Here is a 15,597-nt window from a genome sequence, read left to right as displayed (position 1 = left end):
CTGCAGTGTTGATATACAGACCAGAGTTCCTTTAACATAGAGGCAAATACTATCGCTTGCAGGCAGTAGCTTCACTTGGTATTGACCATGGTTCCGCCTGAACTGCCCGTATATTATTAGCCTCCCTCGGGCACAATTGTTAATATACAGACCAGAGTTTTCTTATCAGAAACTTTGTTTTTTAAGCAAAAATAAACTTATTATGATCATAGCAAAATTTTACAAATCATGAATTGATCATCTCTTTGCAGCTATATAAAACATATGACAGCAACAAATCTAAAAACAATGGATGGTGAAAACACTTAGGATCTTTTCATATAGACTTGAGATCTAAAATCAATCATCTTTTTCACTTACATAATTAGATTATGAATGTTTATATATAAAAAAATTTTAATTTAAGATTATTAAATTATTTTAAATGAAGAATGATATGGTTTGATTTTAACTACATGTTTTAATAATATTGAGTATAATATAAATTATATATTTTTTTAATTTACTTTTCTCAATAAGATGGAATCTCAAAAACATCATTGGAACTTTCATAAAAAATAACTCAATGGCATAAAAACTATTATTTTGATGGTTGAAGGGAAATCAATACTTTCTTTAAATCCTTTTTAATTTTTTTAATTTCTCTTCCCTTTTAAATCTTAGAAATTGAAACGTAAAATAAATGAAGTTCAAGAATGAAATTATTTATTTTATATTAAAAATTGAAACCCAACTGACCGATTTTAATTCTGTTTGATTTGATTTGGTTTTAGTACGGTTCAGTTATTTTATATTTAAAACCAAAAACTATATTATTTTTTGAGTTTTTTTTTGGAATTTCTAATGGGCTTGGTTTTGATATAGTTCGGTTTTTTTTCAGTTTGGTTCAGTTTGGTTTTTCGGTTTCAGGCTTATAAAACGGAAACCAAACCGAACCGAACTAAATATTTTTTAAATATTCTAATTAGTTTTTTATTTCAGGGTTAGATTTTTTTTATTTTTTTCTTAATTTAATTGATTTTTTAATATTTTTACTCAACTGTATGTATGAAAGTGAACAATTTTACTTGTCATGAACAATTAAAAAGTTAAAAAAAAGGCCTCCTTGAAGTGAACATTTTTGCCGGTACGTGCAAGTAACATATATAATATTTGTTCATGTTGTATAATAAATTATTAAGTACTCTGGAGCCCAAGTCCTCCTCTCAAAGGTGAGGATCATCTCTCCCTCTCCCTCTCCCTCTCCCTCTCTCTCTCTCTCTCAAAACGGTAACTAATTTCACTAAGATATGGATTATTAGTAATGTTCTAAATTAAGCAAATTAATTACGTTGTTTCTATGTTAAATTGCAAATTAATTACATTGCTTCTAATGATCACGAGTTTCAACCGAGTATCTATATATATAAAAAAAGAAAAAAGTACACCGTGGAAACCAAGCATTTGACTCTTCCTGCCTCACGGCATTTGCCAAGCAACAGATGGATTACTTGTTGGGGAGCAACCCTGAAAAGAGATCATATATGGTTGGGTTTGGACACAACCCACCAGTACAAGCAAGCACATCACAGAGGCGCTGCTGTTCCAGTGAAGTCCAGTAGCAAAATAGTTAGCTGTGGCGAGAGCTTTGCAAACTGGTTCCCCAAACCCTAATGAACGCACCAAACCCTAATGAACTAACTGGTGGCATTATGGGTGGACCTGATCGCTTCGACAACTTTGTTGATAAGCGTTGGGATTCATCTAAAACCGAGCCTTGCACGTACGTTAACTCTATTGTAATTGGTGTTCTGGCAAAGCTTACAACACATGGCCGTGTCCAATAAGCCAGAAATTCATTCTGTTGTTTAGTGATTGATCGACGAGCATGCAAGGTAGGTGGATATATGTTCAGTCCAGAAGACTGAATTCTATAGCATTTATTTTGAAGTTTACGTACAAAAAATCCATTCAATTATTTTAGATGCATGTACACAATACATTAATAATATAATAATTCTTTGAGTTTTAATTAGAATTATCCCTATTCTAATATAAATATATGCATTAAAAATATTATAATCTAAGTCAATATAGACCTCCTCTTGTTTGTAATATTATATAAGAATGAAATATATTTTCACCATACTTTGCTTTTCCTTTCTCATGCACCTAATTTTTTTCTTGCATAGTATCAAATCTAGCTTGATCTAATGAAGCATTTCAAGGATTAGAGCTGTGTGTAGATGGAGGAGAGAAATCTCTGGAGTAATTGAATAAAGAACATCCAAAGTAACAAATGGAGGTGAAAGCTAAAGGGAGCAAACAAGAATATTAATTGAAACCTAGCATTAAAAGAAGGATAGAAGTAGCCCATGAGAGGCAATGTTCTATCTTAACTTTTATTAAAATTTCAGCAGAATTTTTAAAGATTAGAATTTATATAGATTACAAAATAATAATTATAATCTCATAACTAAATTTTAACCCGATGCAATAAAAGATATACATTACAAAATACCCAACAACCCTGCAAAACATGATCAACCTGCAACACATAATTTTAAATAATATTTATTTAAGTATCATATAAATATATCAATTATTGCTTACAACATTTTTATAATTTCCTACTCGTCTTATTTTTCATTATCTTATGTAGAATATTTGTTCTTATTTTATTTTTCCAATAACTCATCACATCATCAATTGCCATCCATCCCTGAATCTTCATTTATTGCTCTTACAAGGATTATCATACCCATTTCCCTTAAACAATACCAATTCATTATACAATTTCCCATAAATCCATACTACTAAAATCACATGTCAATACCTGTTATAATCTTATTCAAATTAATTAACTATCACCATAAGCTTATTCAAATTTGACCATTATTGATGGCAATACCTGTTATAATCCAATTTGATCCATTTATTTTTAATTTAATTTTAAAAAGATTAAAATTTAAAAATAAAAAATCAATGATTTATTTCGAATAAAGATGTGATTTGTTAACTTATAAAAAAACTAGAAACTATAATGTGTTTATGTCATTATCTATCATAATCTTCGATTTAAGAAGATTATCAAGATAATAAAAATTATATATTTTTAAATTAAATTTTTAGTTTAATTTAAATTTTCTTAAAAAAAATTTGTTGGAGACTTGATTTCTTATATATTATAGAATTCTTGTATCATAAATACAGATCTGAGCATGCAGACAAGGGAGGAAATTACAAAGAAACTTAAAAAAGCACATTACGCGAGCCTAGAACATCATTGTACGCAGCCACCCCATCCTAAAAAAACAGAGCTTGGTGTTTCCTTCCTGTCATCGTCCTCCCACCTTCAGGATCGGTCCATACACATTTTCTTCTTTTGGTTGCCAGAAGACACCCTCATTTTCTCTTCCCTCACAGACCACGCAGCTGATAAAACTCAACTAGCAACAGCACCATCCCTGTCCCTTACAGTTGGCTCCCTATTCATGAGAGATACGACAACAAAGCTAATTCACGTTGACAGTAGCAGGACTCCATCCTCAGCCATCAACAACGTTGCCTCCAACTGAGAGCTCCATCCTCAACGTTGGTTGCAGTCAAGATTAGTAGCAGCTCATCCATCTCTATGCACTGTAAGCATGCACCAGCCATAGTAGTAGCGTCATCAACAGCTCCAGCAACCGGGAGCAAATGCAAGCCAGCAGCAGCAGCAGAGGGAACCCTTCTTTCCTTTCCTCCTTGCCTAAAGCGCAGCCACCAGCATCAGCTACACCCTTGCATTTCCAGCAGCAGCCTTCTATTCTCAGTAGTGGCAGCACGGATTTTAGTGACTTGAGCAACAGCCACCGTGAGCAACAACAGTTGTTTCTCCTCACCCACGGTTGCAGACATCCCTCCTCAACACTAGCAACACTGAAACCAGTAAAGAGAGAGAGAGAGAGAGAGAGAGAGAGAGAGAGAGAGAGAGAGAACAAAAGACCAGAGAGAAAGACGAAACAAAGAAGAAGAAGAGGAAGGATAGAGGAGGTTTGTTCAAAGGTTGTCTGGCCGCCAGCCACCAGCGCCACCAGTAGCGACGTCTTCATGCCAGGTACGCCATCTTCACCATCACCATTTTAATTACATTCTTACCGAGCACGCATACATGAATTATCACGTATGCCTATTGCATTTGCCTGCTAGGTCACTAGGTTGCGGGCTGGCTAAATCAAGCTCAGCCGGTACGGCTGTGGTAGATCCAGCCTAAAAAAACAAACACAAATTGAAAGGCTGGTTTGGGCCTTAGACCCAACCCACCCAATTGGTTTTAGACTAAGGATATGTTTAGCAAAATATACCATTATGCTCTTTCCTTTTATTTCACTCATTTTATTTTAATATCTAGCCAAACAAATCTTTTTGAATATCATAAAATTTCAAAAACAATACTTGTGGATCTTTTTGAATTTATTTGTAGATCCCTCGTATTTTTTTATTGACTTTACTGTATATTGGGTTCGTAGACTTTTGCTGTAAAATGCAAGTCGGATATGCAATACTTGTCTTCCTATTTTTTCTCTCTAAAAAAAATATAAAAATAGTTTCCTTTTCTTTTAATCCAAATTTTACAGATTTATTTACCGGCGCCAGAGTCAGGAATACTATACTTTTAGGGTTACTCAATATTTACCAACGCCGGAGTTGAAAATATTCATAGACGAATATTTACTAACATTAGAGTCAGGAATATTATAGGAAGACCTTAAGAATGGAACAAAAACAAACTCTTAGCAATTTAAGACAACCAACAATGCAGCTTGTCTCAGGTAGGACGTTTATTAGGTTATAGTATCTTTTTTTTTTCATGTAAACCAGTCTCATACCATAGAATCTCTGTTAACCAGTTAGGATTTCTAGTAACCATAATATTAGGTGTCAACTTCTTAAATTAAACATTTTTCCCTTAAAGAATAAGATATCAAATATTTATTCTTTTCGTACATTTAAATATTTTAAAGGTCGTTGTGGTGTGACAATACCTAACAACAGTGGAAACCATCCTTGACATTGCTTATCTTTCTCATAAACCCATGATAATTTCCACATTCCTCACTTTTATCCGATCATCATGTATAGACTGATAGTCATTCCATGTAATAATTCAATAAATAAATAAATAAAATACACAAGATGAATAAGGTGTTGAATACCTACCTGCACCTCCCGTTACACATTCTCCTCCAACCACCGAGGGTGTTCCTTTAGGTGCCTCTCTTAAAACCAAAGAATGTACCCATACTAATATCTCATCATTCATTCAAAATTCCAAACATCATAAAGCATAACCAATTTATTATTCTTATCTCTCTCTCTCTCTCTCTCTCTCACACACACACACACACACACACACACGAGTTTAATTGGATTTGTTATTTTGTTTTGAACTCATTATTAACATGTCTATATGCTCTAACACATTTATAACTTATTTGAAGTGTCACATTTCTGTATATCTTTAGTCTTTTATGGCCAACACCACATACACTAACCATAATACATTTTCTTTTCTTTCTCAATTTTCCATGTTTTATGTCAATCAATACTATCCTTATTTTTTTTTCTTACCTAACTCATATATTTCAACACTAAAGTCACTACTTTTAACTTTTCGTATACACCTTCCATTTCAATGTTGTTTTATTATTATTTCATCTTTATAACTATCAATATTAATACCAACACAACATTAACTCATAACTCCAATATGTACCTCTATTTACCTACATCAAGTTTCAATACTAAGTCTCATCACCCCGTATTGGGCTAGTCTACAAGGTTAATAATTACTCATTTCACTATAAGATGTTTACCTAGCTAACATTTATATCTAACTTTACCTAAAATTTTCTGGTTCACCCTAGCATTCTCTACTTGTCCAACTATTGCTGAGAAGTTTTTGGATATTAAACAAACCTCCCCAGGAGGTAATTTTAATGTGGTTGATTTCCTTTCTTTTACAATCAGTTTCTCTACAACACTTGTAACTCTAGTTAATTATCCACCCCTTTCAAATGCAATTTCTATGTTATGTATGGTCATGCCCTAGGGTATATTAGTTGAAGTAGATTCTTCTTTTTTATCAATCAAAATCTCTTCCCAAATTGTATAAGCTTCTTCCAAAGCATACAACTTTTTAGGTGTAGATGATGATATCTATATAGATAGATCTTGTATATCATATAATAAAGTCAAGTACTATATGAATGGATATATAGGAATCAAGATTTGCTGAATCATTCATGTTATGCACTTCTACATCATAAGTCTTCTCGTTCCTTCAACTGGCTTATGTTTTTCATGTAGCATTCAGACTGAATGACTTTATGAAATTACGTTGATACTTCCACATATTAAGGGTAACGTAGGAGACATCTCTATTTTTTCCTTGAGGAATCTTTAAAATTCCCACTACTTAGCTTTCAATTTACCTCTGACCATCAAATGAAATATGAATAACCCGTTCGCCTCTCTTTAAAACAAGAAGCGCTTTTGGTTCTGTCAGTGCTTGAAACAATTTTGTCTTCTCCATAGTACTATATTTCTAGAGTCAATAATTTTATATGAGGGACTACTAAACTTAATAACTTTCTACCCTTACTCTTTAGTTTTTTGTTGAGGTCTATCTTGTAGAGGTGATCAAATTGGATCAGTAATCAATTTCTAGGTTTCGTTGTAAACCTAATTGGTTACTTCTAATTATATAAATCAATAGTTTAAACCGCACTCAATGGTAGGGCATTTCTCATTTTTATAGGAACTTTTATACCCGAAATAATGGTATCTATAATTATAGCCCTTCTAGGATGTAAAATATATCTCTTCTCACCATCCCTATAGTGTACGAGACAAAAGTATGCATTTCGATTAGGGTAGTGTTCCATGGTTATGATTTTACCATATTTGTTTTTTCTATTCCATTGAAAATTGATTTTACGATATAGACATTTATGACCTCCCCCTCTATACCTTGCGGTAATGATTCCTCAAGTATTATAGCCTTTACCACAATGATGTTTGCCCATAAATCAAATTAATTTGTGTATTGAGTTTCACTTGACTGACGTCTATGGCTGCATTGCGTGTGCTCGGGGTAGAAGTTTTGTATAAATATATTGTCATGCTATTAAGTATTTTGATTCAAGTTATTTTCTTTTTAAGAGGTGAAATAAAGTAACCCAGTTGAAATGTAATGGAATAGAATCCACAATGAATCTTGTATGGCTTTTAGATTTTGACTAAATTTGTGGCCCACACTCCACTGCAAGTCTATCATATTGTTTTTTGATGTAAAGAAAAAAATCTAAGGAGAAATAACTCGAGATCCTAGTCATTGAACTAATTGGGACCTAAGCCCATCCGGAGTATAAAAAAAACAATGTTAAAAGGCGAAACTGCAAAAATAAAACCCAGTTAAACTGGGTTAACTTACAAATTTTTTAACCATATATATAAGATCAAGATAATCTTATAGAAATAAACAAAAAAAAAAGACCACTTGAAAGGAAAGGGAAAAAACTCGAAGACCAATTTTCAATACATCAAATGTTGAAAAATAAAATTGAAATAAATCAATTTTAAAAAATGACCAAAAAAAAATGTCAACTTATGTTAACCTTTGAAACTGGTGACTCTAGTCATGAAATCGAGACTAAACTCATAGAAGGTAAATCGTGAAAAATAACAAAGTAAAACTTTAAAAAATGGTAAAAACAAAACAACTTTTTTTAAAAAAATTAGCAGACTTAGGCAAACTTTTTAAATCTGGTCTAATCTCTAAATTCGTAACTCATGAAATCTTGGATCCGGGTTGAATCAAAAGGCTTAATTCTCAACTAATTTAATTTTGAATTATAAAATCATGAAAAAATATCAATTTTAAAAACTTGCAAAGCAAAAAAGATAGCATTAAAAAAGATTGGGTATCAAATTTCATAGAGAAAATAAAAACCCATAGAGGATAAAATTGTAAAAAAAATTCTAAAAAATAACCTCAAACAAAACAAATAGCAATAAAAAGAATATGGATCAAATTTAAAAGATTAAAAAATATAAGAGGGTGAAATTAAAAATCATTTGTAAAAACCTGACGCAAACATGTTTCAAATCTTAAAAAAAAATTGATACATGGAGAACCCTAAAAAAAATATGGGAAACCACAAAAACAAATGGTTATGAAAACCATATAGAAATAAATTAAAGAAGAAAACAAAGCCTAATTACTAATGATATAAATGTTAAATTATAAAACTGGAAAAACATAAGCTTAAAAAAGAGGGGGAATCAAGAAAACTCGGGAGATCCTTCTAAACCTTGACAAAGATCTCAAACTCACATCTTATAAAATTCTAGATCCGAGTTGAATTAAGAAACTCAATTCCTAACCAGTTAATATCAATTAGCAAAAGTAAATCTAACAAAGAATAATAATTAAAAAGACATGAGACAGCTCAAGTTATTTTCAAAATCAATGAAAAGTCTTAGAGAAAGTAAATAAAAAAAATAAATTCAAATATGTATCATAAATAAAACAAATAGTAATAAAAAGAATGTGAACTAAATTCAGAAGAAAAAAAATAAATATGCATGATTCTTATCTTATAAAATGTTTTAAAAAAATCATTTCAAATATTAAAGGATGGAATCAAGGAAGAAATATAAATTTAAGAATTAGCAAAAAAAAACCCAACAAATTACGACAAATAAAAAGACCCAGGATAATCGAGTTGTTTTAAAGAACAAAAAAAAATTCCATAAAAAGAAAGCTAAAAAGAAAAGAAACCAAGTTCCAATTGAATAAATATTGAAGGATAATACAGGAAAAAAAGATAGCTCAAACAAAGAAAAATAAAAACTTGTAACCTATGAAACTCTAGATCTGGGTTCAATAAAAAAGTTTATTACAAACCAATTTAAAAATATCAATTTAAAAAACTTTTCAAAGCAAAAAAAAATAGCAATCGAAAGAATGACAATTAAATTTGATAGGAGAAATAGGAAAAAAAAAGAAAAACAAAGGACGGCTAAATCCTAAAACAAAATCAATTTAAAAAATTATTTCAAACAAAACAAATACCAATTAAAAAAATTAAGGACCAAATCAAAAGATGAAAAAAAATTAAAAGGGGTGAAATTGAAAAGGCATATATTTTTTATTTTATCTTTAAATGTTAGATTGTTTGAGAATTGAACTTTATAAAAATTTTCAATTTGTTTTCTATGGAATTATTCTGATCTCATAGATTTTTTTTTATTTTAAATTTCAACATTGGATCTGTTGAAAATAAAGTTTCATAAATTTTTTATTTGTCTTTTTATGAAGTTATCATGGTCTCATGTTCCAGATAACAAATTTAACATGTTAGCCCGAATTAACTTGGATTGTTTTTTTTTTTATCGTTTTTTTTTATTTTTTAATTTAATCCTTCAATATTAGATTAGTTGGAACTTAAGCTTCGTATTCTTTTCTGAATCTCTTTCTATGGGGTTATTTGATATCATGACTCGAGTTACCGGTTTGACATGTTAACCTGAGTTGACTAGGGTAGTTTTTTTTATCTTTTTTTAATTTAATATTTTTTTCAATTTCATCTTTTAACATTAGGTTTGTTAGGAATTAGTCTTCGTAATTTATTTTAATTTTTTATAGGGTTATCACAATCTCATTACCCAAGTTATAGAATTGACAAATTAATCCAGGTCAATCTAATATTTCGTCGTCTTAATACTTTTAAAAATATATTATTCAATATTATTAATATTGAAAAAATATATCATACAATGTAAATTATATTTTGAGTTGATAATTAATTTTTTTATTAAAAAAAAATTAGCAACGCACTTCTTTTTTTATAAAAATATAATGGATCCGATGCACAGGCCAATAATCTAAAATTTGCTCATGATGCTTCCTCATTTTGGACAAATAATCTGATGCATGAATTACTTGCGGGGACGGAACTACGAGTTTAGGCGAAATCCACTGTCCTTCCACATTTTAAGATAATCGCTTAAGTTGACCATTTATTTTATAAAAGTTTAACTTTTTTTCTATAAAATGTTTTTTTTTCTAAGTTGCATTTTCTCCAAATATCTATAACTATTATATATATATATATATATATATATATATATATATATATATATAAATGATTTTTGTATCTCAGTATGTTTTATGACTCCTCCAGCACAAATTCCTAACTCCACCCTCAATTATTTGAACCATAGTTTTGAAACCGGCCAGGTTCAGTAGGTCGACCAGGGATCTGACCGATTCAAGACTGGAACCGGGCCGAGTTAAAAAAAAAACAGAAAAAAAAAATTAGTGTGACCTGGCTAACCTAGTAGGTTGATCCGGCGACCTGATTAACCTAGCAATACCCGATTATAATGCATTAATTTTTACCTTTTACTAAAATAATATTATTTTAATTTTAAAAAAATTAACTCAAGCGTAAAACTCAAACATAATTTGAACTTTTAAAATGTATAGGGCTAAGACATGTGGAACTGAAATACGTGAAACAAGGGAAACATAAGGCATGCAAGAAATAAATTCATTAAATTCTATAGCGAGAGATGATGATGTAAGTATTGACAAAATCATTCATTGTCTTAGAGAAAGAAGAAGAATAAAACTATATATATATATATAGTACGCGCGCGCGCGTGAAATGAATTCGATGTTTAATGATTGAGTTGAGGTAATATTCAAGATACTTAACGATGTGGAAGATACTCTTTATCAATTTTATATATTTATTTTCTATTATTTATTTATTTCATAAAAAATGTTGGTTCTAAATTATAATATTGCTAAGTGCTTCAACATTGAAATTATCCTTATCCACAACATTCTAAGGAAATGACAACATATAACTAGAAATTGTGCTGTAAATTGATGGGGCCCGCACCGCCCGCTTGCGTGGCCTTCATATTCTTTTTCAAGGGGCATACGAAACGTTCTTTCAATAAACAAAAAAAAATTAAAACAGATGATATGTTATTTGTTATAGCAGACGACTCGTCATTTTTTTACTTAGATTTCAGTCACAGGAGAGGCAATCAAAAAATAAGGCTGGGAGTTTTTGGAGTAAAAAATTATTTTTCGATCTATTTTTATTTAATATTTATTTTTAGAATTTCATTAAACTAATTTCAACTTAAAATACCCTTAAATTGATTTAAATATATAAAATTAAACAAAAGAAATTTATTTATGCATTTTCTAACATGAAACCTAAAACACACCTCAATAAAACTTTTATTGTTAAATAAAACTCGTTTATAATAAGATTATCATTTTTTATTAATAATAAACAATTTTTTTCTCTTTTATTATTTTTCAATGACTTTTTCTTTTCTCTTTCAAATATAAGGACTAAAAAATAAATTAAATGAAGTATCAAATGAAAACTAATATTTCAAATAATAAAGGGACCGTAAACGAAGAAAAAAAAAGGACCAAAAAACACTTTCTCTTGTGGACCAAAGAAGTTTTCTTCTTCTTTTTTTTGGGTATTTTTATCTTTTAATTGTGTCTTTTTTACTAAATATTGAAGCTATATCTCATAAATTGATCTCTGATCAAATTTTAAAATATGATGAAAAATTTTAAATCTTTAGAATACAAGGATACAAGGGACTACTAACTTACAAAACACTTAAAATAATTCATCAAATGATGCAATCCAAAAAAAAAATGACTATGAAAAAAAAACATTATTATAATCTATATTGAAAGCTGAGAGCATGAATAGTGAATTAAAACCAACATCTTTTTTAATTTATATATATATATATATATATATATATAACTTTTAATTTAATTATAATTATAATTTTTTAACTCAAGTCTTGTGATATTTTTTTTTTCAAGAAATATGTTGAGGATAATGACGTTAGATTTGAGGTCGAGAGGTTAAAGAGTTGCGCCAGCACTTATTATTATTATTATTATTATTATTTTATACTTTAATCATTAGATTAAAATATTGGACAAATGTTAGAGAAAGGTTAGAGAAATATAATTTAATCATTATTTTATACTTGAATATATTAGAGAAATGTGAGAACAATTATGATTTGTAGTAACAATCAACATCTAATCATTATATTAAAATATTGGCTCGAAAATATAGCAGTTCACTGCATATATTATTAGTTAGAAATATAATGTAGATGCAACTAGGTGTGTGTGGATGCACGCTATACCATGGAGCATACATATACATATATATATATATATATATATATATATATATATATATATATATATATATATATATATATATATATATATATATATATTTAGTGCCATAAATGCTTTTGAAGAAAAAAAAAAGTGATTCTAGTAATAAGTTAAATAAATTAGTTTTATCTTAATTAAATGATAAAAAAACAATAATAATAGATAGACTAAATAAAACAAATATGACCATTATAACTAGGGGAAAAATATTTTTCCAAAATGAAATAAAATAATGAAGCTTAATTCTTAGTCTATTACATGCGGAAGAATGAAATTAAATAAAAAAAATCAAAAAATTTGGCTCAAGTCAACTCGAGTTGGCATAACAAATCTGTAACCTCGATAATCAGGGTCTAACATGGATTATCCTGCCAAACTTGTGGTCTAAGTTATTAGATCGAAATAACCTGATAAAAAAATAATAAAGCTCATTTTAAAAAAAAAAAACAATGTCAAACAATAAAAGTAAAAAAAAAACACCAAAAAAGCAATGTTTACACGCATTTACTTTTTAAACTCATAATCTAGGTTGTTAGACCAAAAACACCCTATTTAGAAAAATTACGAAGCCCAATTTTCAATAAATCAAATGTTAAAAGATAAAATTAAAAAAAAAATCAATCATATAAAAGGATTCAAAATAAGAAATTACAATTAAAATAATGAGGATCAAAATTGAAATACAAAATAAATTTTATTTTTTATTAAAGGGTGAAATTAAAAAGAGAAATCAATTTAACAAAATGATAAAAAAAATTAAAAAAAAATAAAAAGAATTAAGCAAAATTGAAATTAGAAAAAATTGATTTAAGAGTACAATTGAAAAGAAAAATCAATTTAACAAAAGATATAAAAAAATAAAGATAAAATTGAAAAAATAACATATCCCAAATTAAAATTGAATGATGAAATTAACTTATTTACTTCTGGTCAATTTAATAATGATTAATAAACCTTCATATTTTCAATAGTCAATTTTAAGTTCTTTACTGAGAAGAATAAAACAAAACAAAACAAAAATATATTATTCCCATCAAAAGTGTTTTCACTAATTTTCTACCATATTTTCCCTTTATAGCTTTTGTTAATACCAAAATAATTTAAAGAAAATATAACACGACAATAATACACGTAAAGGATTTCAAATATAAATTATTAACTATTTAATTGTGATAAGTATTGGGTATCCAGTTTTTTTATATATGTAGAAAACCATAAATAAGAGAATATATTATGGATAAAAATTCAAGGGAATAATTGGATTTTAATTAAAATAGGTCTATCCTCTTTGACTAAAGTCGTGGAAATTCCTAAAATATTTTAGGAGGAAAGTCGGCGCAGGATATTGTTCTTGAGCACGCCATAAAAAAAAAGGTAGCAATTAATATAGCATTATCTGTTAATGTACTGAGCAAAGATAAAAGAGAAAAGGATAATGTTTGGATAATGTGGGTGAGTGGGATTCAAGGGAAGAGATAAAGATGAGGAGGAGTTAAGCTCTGAAAAACCGTGTAATGAAAACGTGTGGGGCCATGGATTTGGACAGAAGAGTTTTGTCAGTGCCACGTAATGTCTTCGATCAAAAACATAAGAAGATAAAGATACTTGAACGTGTCTTAATTTTGGACCGCTACCCTACCACACCACCTCTGTTTTTTTTTTTTATTGGCCCCACCTGTTTCTTCTGTCCCCTCAGGTTGTAACAACTGGGTTGCGTTTCGGGGCAATTCAAGGATAACTTTTTTTTTCTTCTTTATTTTAACCAAAATAATTATTTAAAAAATCATGGCAAGATTATAAATTGGAATTCTGTTAAATGAATTAATGTTAATTACATGTTTAGTTCGCTTTTAAGGATAAATTTTTTATTCTCTTATTCTCTAAGCCGGGTTGTTTTAGCTTTAAATTGGGTCATCTGAGTTTTAACTTGATATCGTACAATTGCATAAATGACCAGCGATTGGAAGCTCAAATTTAATTGCAAAGAGCCAACAGTTGATACAATATAACTCGTGTGTATATCCTTAACTATAATGTTTGAGATATCATAAACTTAATTTCTATTAGATCCACATGATGATTCGACCTTCAACCATAAATTCGAACTGAATTTTAGATAGGTTAAAGAAACACCCTCATATCTCTCCTGCAATCAAGTGATATATGTTTCCTAAAAGAAGAAATAACCAATAATTTTTTTAAAAAAATTAATAACTTAAGAAAAAAATAGTTGAAATCCAACTTACCATTAACTTCTGAGCTCGGCTATTCACGAGTTGTTGCATCCCTTTTCACGGTCCTCATTTTGGTCTTGGATTACGTTTAAGAACTATAGCTTGCAAAATAAAACTATTGATAGTTAAACATTTTCATATAATGCAACCATTTAAAAAATATATATGTAATAAAATAAAATCTTACCATCTATTTTCTATGGAAAAAAGAAGAAGAATGGATCTGTCAATGTGTGTAATGAACCATAAATCTCCTTGTTCTGGTTATCTGCACTGGATTGTGACCGTCGAACGAAATGCTCAGACATCACGTGTAGGATATAAGCGTCCTAGATAGCCTCCACATGGCCATGCCTTCCCAGCTTGGAAGACCCTTCTTCATATTTCTATGATTTTATTTGTGCCTCATATCAGAAATCATACAACCTATATAGTAGAAATATAAAATTTGAACATTTTAAAAAATATAACATTTTGAATTCAATCTTACTTATGGCGTTGTGATTCTCCCACACCTTCTAAGCAATAATATTGGTAGTCTCCTCCTAGTAAAATCCTTTTTTACACGTCAATTTTATAAAATAATTAGTTTATTAAAATTTAAAAACTAATCAAATTAAAATAATAATAAAAATAAGAATACTGATAGACTGAATATTAGGGTGGAAGAATTTGTAATCATAAGAGCTTGATTTGTGATAAAATGAGGAGGACAATGGTTTTCTATGCTGCTCTCTGCATAATAAAAAGGAAGAAGAAGGAATGAGGCAATTTAACATTTGTCCTTTGTTAGGTTATAATTTAAATTTTACTAACTGCTTCACCAACAAATATTAACAACAGACATATTTCATTGAAAATTTTGTTTGTAATAATCACATGTTATTTTTTATATATATTCATTGATTTCCAATTATAATTATCTTGGTATTCATTGATATAATTTTTTTTGTCAATGAATACTTATAGAAATAGAGATGTTATGGTTCATTGGTAAATGTTATTGTAATTTAATAATAATAATTTTTTTATTTGTATTTTTGTTTATATTTGATATTTTTCTGACAGTGATTTGATGATACATTTAGT

This window comes from Populus nigra, chromosome 15 (genome assembly GCF_951802175.1).
Source record: "Populus nigra chromosome 15, ddPopNigr1.1, whole genome shotgun sequence".
NCBI lineage: Eukaryota > Viridiplantae > Streptophyta > Magnoliopsida > Malpighiales > Salicaceae > Populus > Populus nigra.
Note: the sequence above shows the minus strand (reverse complement) of the source record.